Raw genomic sequence first — 15,996 nt, 5'->3', positions numbered from 1 at the left:
CACTGCTACTCACAGTTGGTTCTTTAGCTGCAGAAAAAAATTGTGCATGCTTTGCAAGCAAAGGGCGTTTGATGGATGTTGTTTAGTATCCTGAGATGTCACCCTCCTCGGGATGCCAGTGTGAGTGACCCTGGCCCTGCTCGCTGCCCAGGTGGCTGGTAAGAAATGAGGCAGCCCGCGTAACAAAGCAGATCCGGGGTTTTCATCGTTACCTCCAGCCATATGGAGAAACCTAAGAGCCACCAGATCAAAGCTTCAGAGGCTGCGGCTGACCCCGGTGAGATCCCTGCAAGCCCAGAGACTCACGGTGTGAAAGCTCCTAGGTTTGATTCCCGAATTTAAAACCTCGCTGGGGAGGTGAGGGATGGGCACCGCTGTTGGTATCGCACAGCTCGGGAGAGGAGGGAACCAAAAGGTTGAAAACTAACCTCTCTTGCTCTGCCGCATCGCCTGGAGCCGAACGCGGCGTGGGAGGGCAGCGGCAAGCGGAGGGAGGAAGATGCGGGTGGGTGCCCGCAGCAAAGCGCATCCTTCCGAAACACAGCAGGCCAGAGGCCACTGCCGAGGGACCACGTGCAAAAGCCAGCGCGGGACCGGGTTTGGCAGCACGTCGCGTTCCGAATGGAGCGTTTTTGGGGGCAGCCAGCACCAGCCTGGGGCTGTGCCCGCCGGTCTCCAGGCTGGCCCCCTCGGGTACCGCTGCTCCGCAGAGAGCAAAGCCGGCCTTGCACGGCATTTCGTTGGGACGTGGGGAATGTTGTGTCTACCAGGCTAGGAAAGGAATGCTCGGTTTACAAGACAATGACTTTTTAGGAAGCCAGAAAAAGTTAAACAGCCTCCCCAGATGGAAGGTTGTCCCTTTCCACCCTTTGTATAATTAGGGCAGCTTCATACTCCTGTAAAGAGACAATCTGTTTAATACAAGAGATTTCCAAAGTCTTAGCAAACGAGTATCTGAGAACTGGCTTCTGATGTGGTTTAGGCTCTTTTTGATAGATTTAGGTTATGGGAATGTTGATTACAGAGGCAGTGAGTGATTCATGCTGAAACCATCCGGGTGCCATCTGATACAGGCTGTCCACCCGAAGGTAGAGGAGGCTGCTGCCTGTGTTGTATTAGTGTCTGCAGTTTAAGCTGTTCAGTGGTAAGTTATAATTGCAGAAAAAATTACTACAGCAGAGAAAAAGAAAGGGCTGCGTTTTGCAGAAGAGAGGTAATCCTTACCAGGTCAACATTTCCATAGCAAGCTGGGGTCTTACAGCGATGCCTCGAGACCTCAAACCGACGTGCTCCGTGTAAGGAGCTATACCGGCACCCTGGGAAAAGCAGGTCTCCCCAGAGAGTCTCTGGCTGCTGCTTGACACGCACAAAGCAACACAGACAGGAGCCGATTGCTCGGTGTGCACTGCCCGCCTTGGAGCTGTCTTGGAAAACCTCTTTCCCCCACTGACTGCAGTTTTGTCTCGGTACTGCTTGCAGGATAGAGCCCTTGAGCAGATGGGGGAAAGAAGTGGGGGGAGGAATAGAATTCTCCTCTACATTTTTTCCCCTATAGTCAAGCATTTTGAAATTCTGGCTCCATCTGAAGAACACCAAAGCAAGCAAAAGGGCAGAGGGTGGTCTCTGAAAAATCGCAAAGGGGAGCTGCTCTTCGGAGGACTGTAGTCCTCCAGCTTTGATGTGCTCCCTGGAGCCCATGTCCCACCAGGTGACCCTTTTTGGCTCGCTGCTACACAGGCTGCTGAAAAATCACTCATGGACGAACCTTAGCACTGCAACAGGAGAGCGGACACTGAGCATGGAAAATTGGGTGAACAAAGCCACGGGGTGCGATGCTGGGCAGCAGTGAAGTGGTCACGATCACCCAGTTGCCTTGCAGCACGTCTCTCTGCTGACTCCTGTCACAAGGGCAGGAAAGGTGGGAAGCAGGGATATTCCTCATCAAAACTCACAGATTCCCGTCGGACTTTCGTAACTTCTCCAGGACTTGTGTGAGAGCAGGGTGAGGCCGCGAGCCAAGAGCTTTGCAGCATCACATACCTTTGTTGCCGTGTAATAAGCAGAAGACTCGAGGATACTATTTTTGTTTGCAGGTTTTTCCCCCTCTATTGCTTGTGTTTCAACTATACATAAACCTGGAAGGAAAGTTTGTGTCTTCCTTTATATCAAATTTGTAGCTGAATTATGGGGGTTCCTTGGCCACTTACTCCAAGTTTATTCATATTAAGATAAATTCAGTCGCTGGGGATCAGTGGCTTGTGCAGGCATCAGGAAAACACTCGAAAGGGTGGAGGTGGCTGCTAGTACTGGCGCGGCAGCCTCCAGCCCACCCAGCCTTTTGGGTGATGCGGGAGCACCAGGACCGTGCTCGATGGCCTTGGAGCGGCTCTGTAAGGGGCCGTGTGTCCTTCCCCAGCGAAGCCACCCCTCTCCGCCTCCTGTTTTGCGATGTTTTACTGGCTGTGTGCCTGTAGGGTTGGTTCATAAACCCCATTTCACCTGCAGCCGTTTCCCCACGCAGAGCGTCTCTGATTAGGAGAGAAAACAGCTGCGGCAGGACAGACACCTATCTTTTCTGTTTCAGCATCCCTTTTCTATTGCAAGCTGGTGGCCTTGGCTGAAGGCCGACACTCCAGATAAGCGGGGACCGAAGGAAGCCTCCCCGGGCCGGCAAAACGCTTGCCAAAGAGTAGTGCCAGCAGCTCCTGCCCGAGATAACGCAGCGTGCTTTCAAGATTTATTGCCTTTATCCCCATTTACTGCCAGCCTGAATGTTTCAATTATCTTTTTTCTGTTTTGGCATTTCCCTAACAAGCAGTGTTATTTTGTTGCTTCTGTTTCAGCAGGGACAGACGGGGCCTTGTTTTCCAAACATGACACACATACATTGAAAAGCAAGCGGACGATGGCAAAGCATATTTGGTCTGCCTTGGTGATTTGAAAGGTTATTATCTGACCTCCCTCTCGCCACCTTAGCCCTGTAAATCTAGCAAAGGGGCCATTCTTAGCCCTTTCGAAATGCATCCTGTTTCCTCTGCGACGGACTCATGATTTCGTCGCTGACCTTACCAATTAATTCCCGTAATTCATTCACTCCGAGTTTCTTAGAAGTTAATCTGCTCCCCAGCTTGACTCTCTTGAAGCAAATTCAGCCTTGGGGTAACTTCACCCATAGCTAGGAGTAACACCAGCGCTGACTTTAGCCCATGGTTCCTGCTTTTTGGTTCTAGCAGCATCTCAAATTCCTTATTAGCATTGGATGGCTGTTTTCAAGATCTTGCATAGCTTCAAGTCTTCCTCTCTGATGCTACTTACACTGTTAGCTAATCCCCCATCAGGATTCATAATGTCAGAAGAAAAACCTGGTAGAAAAAACGTTCATCACAGTTTGTTCTGCAGTACAAAAGGTCATTCTGGCTGAATAGTTTGTCAGAAAATTTCCATTTGGTGTGAAAGTTTTCAGGGAAAATTGTGAGTTTCTCCTCTGTGACAATCAAAGTATTTCATTTTCCAATAGCTACCAACCGTCCCCTGCACCAAAGTGCAAAGCAAGATGCAAACATGAAAGGTCACTTTCTCCAAAAGCACTCATGAAAAGCTCTGCACATGTCTCCAGCAGCACTTCTTGTGACCCTAAGCTATCCGTTACCCTCTGAAACCCCTCCAGATAGTCTCTAGACCAGCACGGCACCCGCATCTCTCCAGCTCCCACAGGCAGCACGCAGATTTCCACAGGGCACGACTAGGGTGGTGTTGACTGGGGGAGGATTATCCGTATCTGCAGTCCACACAGCAACGTACAAAATTAGATTGTTAAAGGGAAGAAAAGCAGAAATATAAACTGATGAGAAGTCTCCTTATGTTGCTGCCAAATATGATCCTTTGGCATTAGCAGATTAACCTAAAACAATTCTGGCCTCTGGTTTTTAATCTGTTTCACGTCCCACCCATCGTTACAGGTGAGGCTGTCGGCAGACCTGGATGTGTGCCTGAAGCGATAGGACCGGTGTGTGTCCTTCGCAGGGGATGTGTGTGTCACATGGGATCCCGAAAAAACACCATCACCTTTCCATCGAGCAGGGTGCGATGGAGACAGGGTGCTGGGATGGGAATAGATGAACCTGAGCTCTGATTTCAGCCCAAGCAGCAGGTGGGGAAAGAGAAATAGTCCGCACAAGGCAGAAGGCTGCTGCTGCACTGCTGTCACCGGCACCCCAGGGAGCAAGGGTTATTCGATGTGCTTCAGACCGAGCAAAGCCACACGCTGCCCGTTAACCAAAATGTGGGAGAGCACCTCAGCGGAGCCCCAGGCGAGACCTGTCTGTCCGCCATCCAACACGCAGTCCTGAAAACAGCCTTGCAACAACCTCTAGGAGCCAGAATGCTTCATTTTGCCAACAGAAAAAATAATTACACACCAAACCTCAGTTCCCAGGAGGGCATGATTAAAGGAATGTATTTTGGCCGAAGGGTGGGAATGGATCAAATCCGCACGTTTGCACCCAGCGGCGCGGTCTGTTGGGTGCCGCGCAGGTAAGGGGAGGGCTGTCTGTGGAACAAGGTTCGCCTGGAGCTGCTGCTAAGCTCATTTTTAATGCAGCAGTTTCGATTATTTCCTATTCACTTGATACACCACCAAAATAGATCCAGTTCTCCCCTGTTTTAGCCTCTGCTAAAACCCTCAGACCACATCTTCTCCTATAACAAAAAGTATGTGGAATTGGCTAAAAAAGAAACATTCCTGTTCTCACAACACTTAAAAAAAAAAATAAAAAAATCCACTCCTTTCCTAGAGAAAAAATAGCACTTATAAGATTTTATAAAACTGCTTCTGTCCAGAAGGCTCCTGCGTCAGATCAGCTTCGTCCCTTTAACCATTGCTGTGCCAAGCCTCGCTGCAAATTATTAATCATTCCAAAATAGCTGCTGAAAATAGAGGCGAAAGGGAAGGCTCGATAACAGCAATGTGTATGACATCATTTGTTTTGATCTTACTGAAAGTCTTTAAGAAAATCTTTAAGAACTTGGGGCAGGACAAGGGAATGATAAAGCTGTAGGGACGCAAGCAGAAACCCAAGCACGAGACCATATGGCCTGCTGGGGGACGAACGCAGGACGCCTTCGTTAGACTCGGTGAGTAACTGCGAAAGGGAGAATGAGAGAGAGGGAAATCAAGCGATGAGCTGAACTTGCAAATGTTTTTGGCATGAAATCATGAGGGCAAATGCAAAGCTATCCGCCCACCAGCACATGTGTGGAGCTGCCACTTTATGGGGACAATCCTATATATATATATAAGGGAGTGAATGAGATGGCAAGGGGCTTTCACGGGCTTTTCACCGCGGAGGAGAAGACTCGTGGGCCACGCTACCCCGCTCGTGAGCTCAGCACAAGACGCAGCACTGCATAACAGCAGATGCTGAAAGGGCGATAGGGGTCTTGGGATGCAAGCTGGGTAAAAGCACATTTTTGCAGCGACGCGGTGACTCCGGGAAGGCACCCGGCCCCTCGCGAGCCGGGACGAGCCCTGCGGATGGGGACAGTTTGGGGGTGCTTTGTGCCCAGCCACGGGGTGACCCTGTCGCCTGCAGCGCCGGCGAGCGCGGTGCTGAAACAGACTCTGCGTCTCGGTTGCGGGGGAGTGTTGGGAAAAACCGCACCCAAGCAGAGCTGCCGGGAGAGAGAAGGACATTTTGTTGTGAAGGGGTTTTTCTTCTTCTTCGATTTTTTTTTTTTTTTTTTCTTTCCAAGCTGCATTTCTTTGAGAGGCTTTGTGGACAGTGTGGGCAGAGCCAAGTGGAAGGAATTTAAAGGCAGAAGCCAGTTCAGGGTCATAGCCCCATACGCGAATATAAACCAAACAATTGCTGATGGTACAAAGCAGATCCCCAGAGCCAACGCGGGGCCATTGACGTGCGACGTGGGACCGGCTATCGGGGGGCACGCGGGAGCAGCAGCACGCTGGCCGGCTCCGTGCATTTAACAGCCAGGAACACCGAGGGACGTAGGGAGTGTACGCAGCCAAAGCGAAGACGAAGGCACGAGATGGACCTGCACGGGGAGGCGAGGCAGGGCAGAGACCTAAATAACAAGCCTGACTCAGCCGTTTTGGTCTTGGCCCTTAAACTGGGGAGGGAGATTCTGGGCAGCTTTCCAGCGGGGGCAAGGGGAACCCGGGAGAGAGCAGCTGAGTGAGCATGGGCTGAGGAGGGACAACATCTAAGCCAAGAAGCCTTGCAAGGAAAAGCAGTCATTTGCCCTGTTGCCTTCACAAACGGTTGAAGACTGTACCAGTAAGGGGTCTGATCCCCTACCAGTCTATTATGGCTTTAGTAAATGAAACCTGGAAGGCTGGATTGCTTTTCTCCTGCTCCGTGTGTAATGACCTTAGTGCCATTTCATACTCACCTCTTCTCTGGCACCTGCTTCTTTCTAATTCATGCACAGCTAGGTTAGAAAATAACTGTCATCAGGAAGGAAGACTATGCCGCAAGAAATTGTAGGTTAGTTCAGTATGGCTTTTGGCTCCTGTGTGCATGGCCAGATTTTGTTCTCACACTGTTTTTATCCTAAGGACACTCCAGACACAAATTTCTTACTTGGTTCTTACTCTTCCTACTGATACTTTGGCAAAGTGTCCCTCACCTCCGAGGAGTCTTTCATTAGGTACACGTGGGATCAAAGTCAGACCTCTGGGACTGCAGAGTTACAGTCTTCATGAGACTTAGCAACAAGGCTATTTTAAAAATGGCTTGAAAGGTAATTTGGGAGAGAAGGAAATGTCTTTCCTGCGGAAGCCGGCCAGGTGGGCAGCACTGCAATTAGAATTTCCCTTGCCACAGACCATGCGTGAGTACTGCTAGAGCCGCTGTGACCACGTCACCCTTGTGCAGCAGGTAACATTTCACTCTGGTTTGAGGAGACCACCACGTACCTCTTCAGGCCTCCCAGCCAAGGCAGGTGGTGTTTTATGGGTGAAGTTTTTCTGGCATGACCATACGTACACTAGAAATTGGACTGAGACTACAAAGTTCACTGTAGATCAGAGCTGCATTTTGAAGCAGTGACGTAGAAGTTAAAGACTCCATCGCTGATTCCCGGTCTCTTGAGCCATCTGGCTCCCTATCACTATTTTATCTTTCTCAAGTGCTGTGAATGCTGAGGCCCTGTTCTGGAGTAATGGCGTTTCAAATTAAATCGACAGCCAATTTGGATTACGCAACCACGAAGCAAACACAAGACGGCATGCAGAAAGTTCCTCCCAGTGAAAGGCTTCTGATGACATTTATGGGAGTAGGTGGCTCAGGGCTGTCAGGGGAAATTCCAGATGAATGGGACAGCAAACCCCTACGGAGGGTGGGACCAGGGGCACAGGGTGAACCATTAGAGAAGATGTGGTTATGAGATCAGTCGGTCGGCCTGGGGGAAATCAGCAGAGATGTGTGGAAACCCAGTGGGCAGCTAGCAATGTGGAGCTGAGATGAGCATGAGATGGGAGGGGTGTGGTAAGGCAAACACCAAAAGACTAAATGCTTGCTTAATGCCATGAAAAGAAGCAGGTCCATCCTAATGGCATCAAGAGAACACTCCATGCTCTGGGTTAGTCATGCTCTTAAGTGCTGGGCTGAATCTGGGCTGTGTTTGACCCGGCCTCTCCATCCCTCAGAAAGCCAGGGTTGAGTAAGACCACACATCACACCGCACACCTCCAGAGGGAAGTGATTAAGCCATGAATAAGAGATCCACCAGCTGTTGTGCTTTGTGTATGTGCATACACCGTGGAAGCGCTGCAAAAAACTAAACCTTAGGCCAAGAGAGCCTGGGACCAAAGGTGAGACCTCCATGAAGGACCATGACAACAACTACAAGACTAAAAGCATGAGCCATGGAAACGGACACCGTGCTAGCACGGATGTTTGAATTTGGCATCTTAATTTTAAACAAAGGAGGATAGAAGAGTATTTTTCAAATCCTTCTCATTAAGTAATGCCCCCAGCTCCCATTTCAGCGGGAGTTGAACATGCACGCTTCTTTGATGCCCTTGGGAACTTCTACCTAACTTCAGTATCAGCCCTGCAAAGACAGGTGGGGTTTTTTGGTAGAAGTCTATGATAGCAGGCTTCAGATTCGGCCCATCCTTGTTTCTGAACAGCTTTCGTGCCTGGCCATGGAATATTTTTAAAGTCACTGATAATTACAGTAGAAGACTAATCCCCAAAGACTTCTACCACTGACTTCTGTAAAAGCAGGACTTTACACCAGGTGTTGCTAAGGGCACGTATTTTCCCCAGTGGCTTTGGACTTGGGCACAGATTCATCCATCAGTTACGCTTGTTGCCTGCATTCAGAGTAGAAGTGGAGCTGACACTCAAATAGCATCAGTCCCTGACCTGGCCTTTTTCACTTCCACAGCAGCCACCAAGAGCATCCAGAGTTGAAATGGTGGCATCCCCAACCAGCAGCCCTCACAGCACTCCCCCGGACTCCAGACATGCACCGGCTGGAGGAACATCCCATCGCTCCAGGGCTGTTGGGTGTGTTGGAGCAGTTGGGGCTGGCTGGCTGCAGCTTTCATCTTCTCTGACATCCACAGAAACTGAAATAAGACGGGAAAGCTACGGTAAAAGGTGGAGAAAATAAAGAGATGGAGGTGATCTGGAAACCACAAACTGGGGAAAGGGTGGGCAGGAACAAGGAAAAAATGCAGCAAGAAGAAGAAAGAAAGAAAAAGTCATAGCGGAGGAACAGCAGTAATAAACCCTGTGATACAAAAAGAAGCAGTTTAACGTTTGTATGCATTATGGCTGGGCTGTTGCCCATGGTATTTAACTTCACAAACTAACCCAGCCATTATGCACCAAACGATCGTTAATGCAGCAAATGCAGCCAGACGTACGCAGGAGTGTGTTAATATAAGGCCTGATGTAAAAAACACCTGCTAGTTTGGCAGGGTGTCTCAGGAAAGATACATGTGGCTCATGTGATTGTGCAGTATTTACAAAGGTATCTGTTGCTTTCTCATCCCACCATGTGTAATTCCCATTTGCCTTAATGGGAGCTTCACACAATGACGGTGTAACAGAGACTCCAGACTGAAGTTAGATGGAGCTGGTCCCATTTACACTAGCAGAGAAGCTGACGTCTTAAATGTTCTTCTTTTTTTTTTTTCCATCTGAAATATCTAGGACATGGAGAGGAATTCTCTCTCTACAATACCTAGGCTCCAAAGCTGGCTTGTTTACAATGGCTTAAGCTTTTATAAGCCTGGAGGAATTGCACTGATGCCACGAAGTTCCAGGGGGAAGAGGCACTTTTGGAAGCTTATACCAACATGGCTGCCTTATCCTAATCCCCGATGCCACACCACTGAAGAGATGTGTGTCATTACTGAAGTCTTAGAGTCTTAGACACACTCTCCTGGCATGAGAGGCTCTTACAGACCGAAGCCCAGGCTGGTACAGGGCAATTTGGCAGAGTACGGGGCCAGGCTCCTTCCAGGAGCATCCCAGATATGGCGGGCTCTTGATTCACATGCAGAGAGCAAGCAGCTGCAGTGGTTTAAGATGTTACCCACAGCTGTCCGTCCAGGCTCTCTGGGGGAGGCTGCCCACGAGCAGAGGCGACCGAATCGAACGGATGCCTGGGCCTCAGCTGTCCCCGCTCAGGGTCTGGGGGGAGGCATGGAGAGGGTGGATGGAGAAGCGGAGCGGCTGCAGCGTGGGCACCGACCCCTCCACCACAACCTGGGGAGGCACCTCTGGCACAGGGGCAAAGCGTGATGGAGGGAACACCGTAGACCGTCCTAGGAAAACTAATTAGAGGACCCTCGGCAAACAGGTTTCTTCTCTGCTTCCCCGTTGCTCCATGGGATTTCTTTCCCAGGGTTTGCCCACTTTCGCCTCTCTCCTCGCCCAGCTGTCCTTACTGGAGCTCCAGCCTCTCCACAAGGTGCATGCACAGGAGAAAGCCTCCAGCACAGGTAGCCACGTAATGGGAGCAGGCGGTGGGCAGCCAGAGCTACAGCCAGCCCTAGCAGTTACCCAAGACACAAAGCAGGGATGCGGAGAAAGCTGTTCTTTTGTGTCCCGTCTCTTGGCTTTCTTCTTGGCATTTTAAACCTTTTCTGCTCACCTTTCTCTTTCCAGATTTTCTTCTAGCCCAAAACAGCTGCAGCAACACAACCCACTGCCTTGCATTTTGTTCTCAGTCTCGCAGTTGCCACTTTATTTTGCCTTTTCCCAGTTTCATGAAAGAACGCGGTCGCATGAATAACAGGATTATTTATCATCCTCTCCCTCCCCTTCCAGGATGACTTGCTGTTTATGGAAAGCACTCGAGTGCAGGAGAGATCGTGCTACAGTTAAACAGACAATGCTTAAAGGGCCAATGCCTGTGCTCTGGTTTAACATTGTATTTCTCACTGATTTCCAAGAAAGAAGGAGTTCTGTATCCAGATTGATGGATATAGCATCACAAATCACTGCTGAAAGCTAAACAAATGCTACATTCAATAGGATGGAGAACATGGTTCTGTACTTCACTTTTTGCAAGAACCAAGAAATTCACTTTTAGTGTAAATGCGGGTACGTGTCCCCTTTGCAGCCCAGCAGCATATCATGGGCAAGAACAAGCTCCTAGTGAAAAGCCACCTAGCACCTGGTGGCTAGCAGGTGACGGACCAAGCTAAGACATCTACATGTGACACAGCCAAATGATGTGACTGCCGTGTGCTTCTAGGAGGTCTGTTGGACCTGGAACGTAGCAGGACAATGCTAAAACTTGCCCTGAGGTAGCGGGTGGCTGAGAAAAAAGAGCTTTGGAAATGGTTGCTCCCAGCTTCTCATCTGCAACTTGGCCACAGTCACGTGGCAGGTTCACTACGTAGCTTCACTATGTCCTCTCTGCATTTCTGATTACTGATGTGCCCTGTGGCTATAGAGGATCTTTATCAGCTTTTAGGAAGAAATTGCATAAGTACAAAGTATTGAGAATAGGCAGCTGGAAAGCACTGAATTCCCTGGGAATTGCTGCTGAGGAACAGAAGACACAAAGTGGGTTGCCTGCTCTGGTCTGGCCACCACCGTGAGTGGGTCTGTGTGTAACAGCATGCTTCGAAAGGATGGAAGTGCTCAGAGAGGATTAGCTTTGGGGGACTTTATTAGCGTGGACTCCGTGAAGCCCTCTGGAGAGATACTGCACTGCACGGGGGACTTCATGCGTGGTCCTTTGAACTATGTGCAATCACTGAGGCCATGTGAGGACCAGGCCACTCTATTCTTAGATGTAAGAATATGAAAAGAAAAAGGTCCAGAACTCTACACTGGACTTTCTGTTAAAAAAATAAAGCAAAAAAAAAACCCCCAAACCCAAACCAATCCTTCTATTTGCTCTTCTCCTTCCCCTATATTAACTGGGTTTCCGTGAAAAAAAGGGTCAGAAATTCAATTAGGAAACTTCACAGCCATTACAAACATCTGCAGCTCAAAATAAATTAGCAATTCCACTACAGCAGCCTTCATATCTCCTTTGTCCTTTGGGTACTGCTGGATCCTGCAGTCTCTGGTGTGTGCAGAGCTAAAAATGTGTGTATCATTCTCATGAGTTTTTATTGTAAGGCAGGGAATCTCACAGGACAAATGTGTAATGTTGTAAGAGCAACAAGGTTGCATGGATACAAGAACACAAACGGGGCAGCTTGCACTTTGAGAATACAAATACTTCGGAAGAACAACTATCTCACTGTGTTTGGATGGAGCTTAATAAAATGGACTGCTCCAAGCTAGGCCTCTACAGGCTTCCAAGCTACAAACAATGAAGAATAATATCACAATTTTATGGTACTTAGCGTGGCTGAGTTACGTCCTGGATGGTCTCCACAGAATCCCTGTGACTGGCTTTGATTTGAGTCAGAGGAGAAGAGCTTTACACCCACGTCGCTGAGGAGACATGAGCACACCGCGCACAGGACCCCGGAGGGCGAGCCCGGACCGTATTGCTTTCATTTACAACGTGTATCAGTATACCTTAAGCTGGGCCGGTACTTTTACAGTTCTTCAGCTGGATGAACTAAGTATTACTGACAAAACACAGCCCATTTTTAATAGCTTTATCCACCAGGCAGAGGATATCCCGCGCTCGCAGCAGCTCCGTTGTCCCATAGGGGTGGAGAGCAGGGAGCAGCTTCATATACCCACTAAAATAGCGGCCTGTGCTGGTATGCAAGTGCCCTAGTTTAATGCCTAAACATGGTATCTTGCTACCCAGGCTGGTGGGGCTGCCAGTTCGTGCTCCAGCCCTGAAGGTGAACTGTGTGTCACTCGGCAGTGGCTCCTGCGGCGGGGAAGGTCAAACGGCCCCTCGCGTTCGGCCGTGCTGCTGAACCTCCTGGGTGAGGAGGAGCCGGGCACGGCGGGGAGAAGAGCATGTTAACGAGAGCGATGCTAACTGTCTGTCTGTCTTTGCTATTGAACCAAGCCATTTCTCCAGGGAGAGTTGGGTCTAACCCCCACTGAAGTCAAAGGGGCAGTTTCGGGGGGAGGATCAGCTCTGGTCGGACCCTGCCCCATTCGTAGGAGGGCAAAGCATCTCCAGAAATATCGTGGCTTTTAGGGCCGGCCTGCGTGGGTGGTGCGGGCCATGGCTACCCTCTGTTCAGGGACAGGGACACCATAAAACTTTGCCGAGCCCCCTCTGATCACTGGGCTTAGCTGAAACCTTGTAGCAGATTTACATCTTATGACTATTCAACAAAGTTATCAACCGTCAAAGCATCTGGAAAGCTGCAGCAACAAAAGGTTCAAAGAAAACAAAGCTTAGCCAGAAGGACGGAGCCAGCGCAAGGATCCAGAAGGAAGAGCTGGAAAAGAAGGAAATGTTTGTAGGTGTACCAGCTGGAATAATAACTGCCTTGCTTGTTCTCCTTGCAGCTTTCCTTGTTGCTCTTTATGGGCCAAGTTTCAGGAAAGGGAACGGTTCGCCTGCCACCAGCGCTTTCTGCATTTGTAATCCATTGCCTGTACTTCACCTGCACCTGCGACAGCTTTGTGCCTGTTTCTGTAGGCGGGCAGCAATCGAGCTGCAGAGGGGGAAGATGACCTTCCCCCACCGTGGCCACGTGCCCCTCTGAAGCTACAGGCCAAAGAAATGTTCAAAACCAGTGAGAAACCACCCGAAGTGGGTGAGCTTCCTGTCTAGCTTTCTGGATTTTATGTTCTCAACTTTTATCCTTCGTATTATACCATGTGACACTGACGCTGAACGGTGTGGGTCCAAACCGCCGAGAGTATTTCTTACGGTCCCTTTCTGGAGCCAGGACACTCTCAGCTCTTGGTCCTTTTTCAGCTGCGGTGGCAGGACGTTTCCCGCAGAGCACACCGAACCACTTTGGCCAGCCCCAAATAGCCACTACGATAAAAGCAGGCCACCCTTCCAAAAACACCCCTTACCCAAACTTGTTCTGTGTTGTTCATTTCAACATGATTACCAATGAAGCAAAATCCCTGCTAAAATCGAGTCTGAAAAAGACTCGGACAGGTTTCCCAAGACTCCCTCAGCAGGAATGCGATTGCGATGAAATGATTCCTTTTGCAACTTTCGGGCTTGTCAGAAGGGCCAAGCAAGTGTCAACATTTCAGCCTGACCTCTGAAATAGTTGCCAGGGGTTGCAGGCACCATTTTGAAGCCAGCCCGGTGCCCTCCGTGGCCGCAGCCCCCTCCCCAGCAGCACAGCCCCTGCCTGGCCGCCCATCCCCGGACCACGCTTCTCCCAGCGACGTTTCCCGCGGCCGGGCTGCTCTCGCGCGTCGCAGCCCCGGCACGCTTCTCTGAAACGTGAGTTGGTCCCGCTACACGGCTTGACCTGCGTTTCTAACGACTGAGCCAGCAGAGATTTAAACGAGCTTTGTAGCTGGTGCTGGAAGCCCGATTTGGGGCACCCTGGCTTCACGCGTCACCGCCTGCAGAAAGCGCTGGTGCCACTGAAGTAGTTTGATTTTGTGTCAAGGAGCTTCTGCATCCCTTCCCCTGTGCCAAGTGCTGTGCAAACCCTAGGAATCCTCCCTCTTGACACTCTGTTGTAGTATAACTCTGTTATAATTCCTGACATTTGAGGGACTTCTAACAGTATGTGCTTTAAAATAGACAGGCAGTATCTTGCTCTCTGCTCTCGGATAAATAAAAAAGTGCAAAACCTCATTTTCTGGTGCGCTCTTCTTTGTACTGATTTTCTTTTAAACCTATAAATACCATCCTGTCACTCTTTCCACATGTGTGCCTTGTAGGTATTTCATAAAAGATGCTATTTCATGTTTGGTGCACACATATTTAATAGACTTGTAGACTGCAGGAAGGTGCCATAACGACGTACAGATGCACTCGTGTGACGTTTTTCACACAGACGTATCTTTGCATACTTGTAAGGACTTACATGGCACAAATGCATTTTTAGATCAAACAACAGACAAGGAGAAAATGTGTTTCGTAAGCAAACAGACAACCCAAGTATAAAGTTATCTGCAGGATCTGTGTGAATTTTATTTACGTTCTCTGGTCTCTTCTGGGATCTTACATATTTTACATTATTATCAAATATTTGCAATGATCCATATAAACAGTCTAATGTTAAAAGCTACTCCAAGTGTAACTCAACCCAGAGGAAAGATGCTTATCTGAGCTCCACAATGACAGATTTAAAAAAGATGCTGATGCAGCACGTTTCTCATAAAATGAAGGAAATGTAAGAAAAAATCAAAACTGCATAGACTTTTTTTTACCAATAGATAAAGTAGGAGTTATCTCTATGTTGGCTTTCGTAGTGGAATACCACTTGAAAGAGCTACGAATACCCAGCACTTCTGATCCCAGACACACGTTAGCCAATGAAGGAAGGAAGGAGAGGAGTAAATGCTCGGCGAGCCGGTACTGTCAGAATCTATTTCACTGTTTGGTAATTATTTTTTTTTATTACTATGACAACACAGACCGTAAGAATCGTTTCTCTCAGCCCAGCAAATGATAAGTGCAGATGAGACTTTTTTTTTTTTTTAACTAAAGCCATCACTTTTACTTCTGCAACGTCAAAGCCCGTGTAAGAAAGCGATGGCAACTACCAGAATGACTTGCCCTGGTCTGCCTCCCGCTTGCCCTGCTGCTTGCCAGCGCGGCTTGCGTGGATGGGTCTGCTGCAGTGTGGCACTCGGATCATTTTTTTTTTATATCAGGAGGCATTTGAGAATGGCTCCACACTGGCTCAGCATTTTCTGTCTTGAAAAAAAAAAAAAAGCATTCTCCTTTTTAAAGTGCTTCCAAATCTTTTACATCTCTTTTCCTTTTCTTTCTTTTCAACCCCCACCTTTCTTTTTCCCCCCTTGTGGTCCTGGAGACCACCCTGTAAGCCTACATGACATCATGAGAGAGAATTAAACGTACTTGAAAGGCCACTTCTGTTTTGGTGGGAACTTCTATGCAATTGCAAAGTGCCCATTAAAGCACAGGTTGTTTCCTAGAAGCATGTCCAAGCCAGTAGCGTGCAAACCCCTCCAGGGCTTCTAGAAAGCATTCGCTTTTGAAATGCTGAAGGAAATTCAGAGATGAAAGGATAAGTCTCCCTGGCTGTGCATTTACAGTCTATTGTCTTCCATGAAGGATAGTATCACTCCTCAGTTGTGTTATTGCAGTTAATCCACTTAAATGCTATTGGATTTTCAGATGAGCCGAATTCTTTGCATCTGCTATTAAGATGCTTTGTTTAGATGAGAAAGGGCTGTTATTTAAATCACAATGAGTTCAGGGAGATGTCAGGGTGCAGCAGGCACCTTGTGCCAATCTGCGCCGGGGAAAAGGGGGCATTTTCTCTCCGGGGCGGCGGGGAAGGAGGGATGCGAAAGGAAAACCAGCCGCCACCGCCCGGCTCCGGCACCGATGCTCCGCGGGCTGGCTGCCGGGGAAGCGGGAGGGACGGACGGGGGGGGACCGGGGCCGGTTGCGGCGGAGCCCCGG

The sequence above is a fragment of the Haliaeetus leucocephalus genome, unplaced genomic scaffold (assembly GCF_000737465.1).
Source record: "Haliaeetus leucocephalus isolate CR32 unplaced genomic scaffold, Haliaeetus_leucocephalus-4.0 Scaffold295, whole genome shotgun sequence".
Classification (NCBI taxonomy): Eukaryota; Metazoa; Chordata; class Aves; order Accipitriformes; family Accipitridae; genus Haliaeetus; species Haliaeetus leucocephalus.
This window is presented reverse-complemented; position numbering follows the sequence as displayed.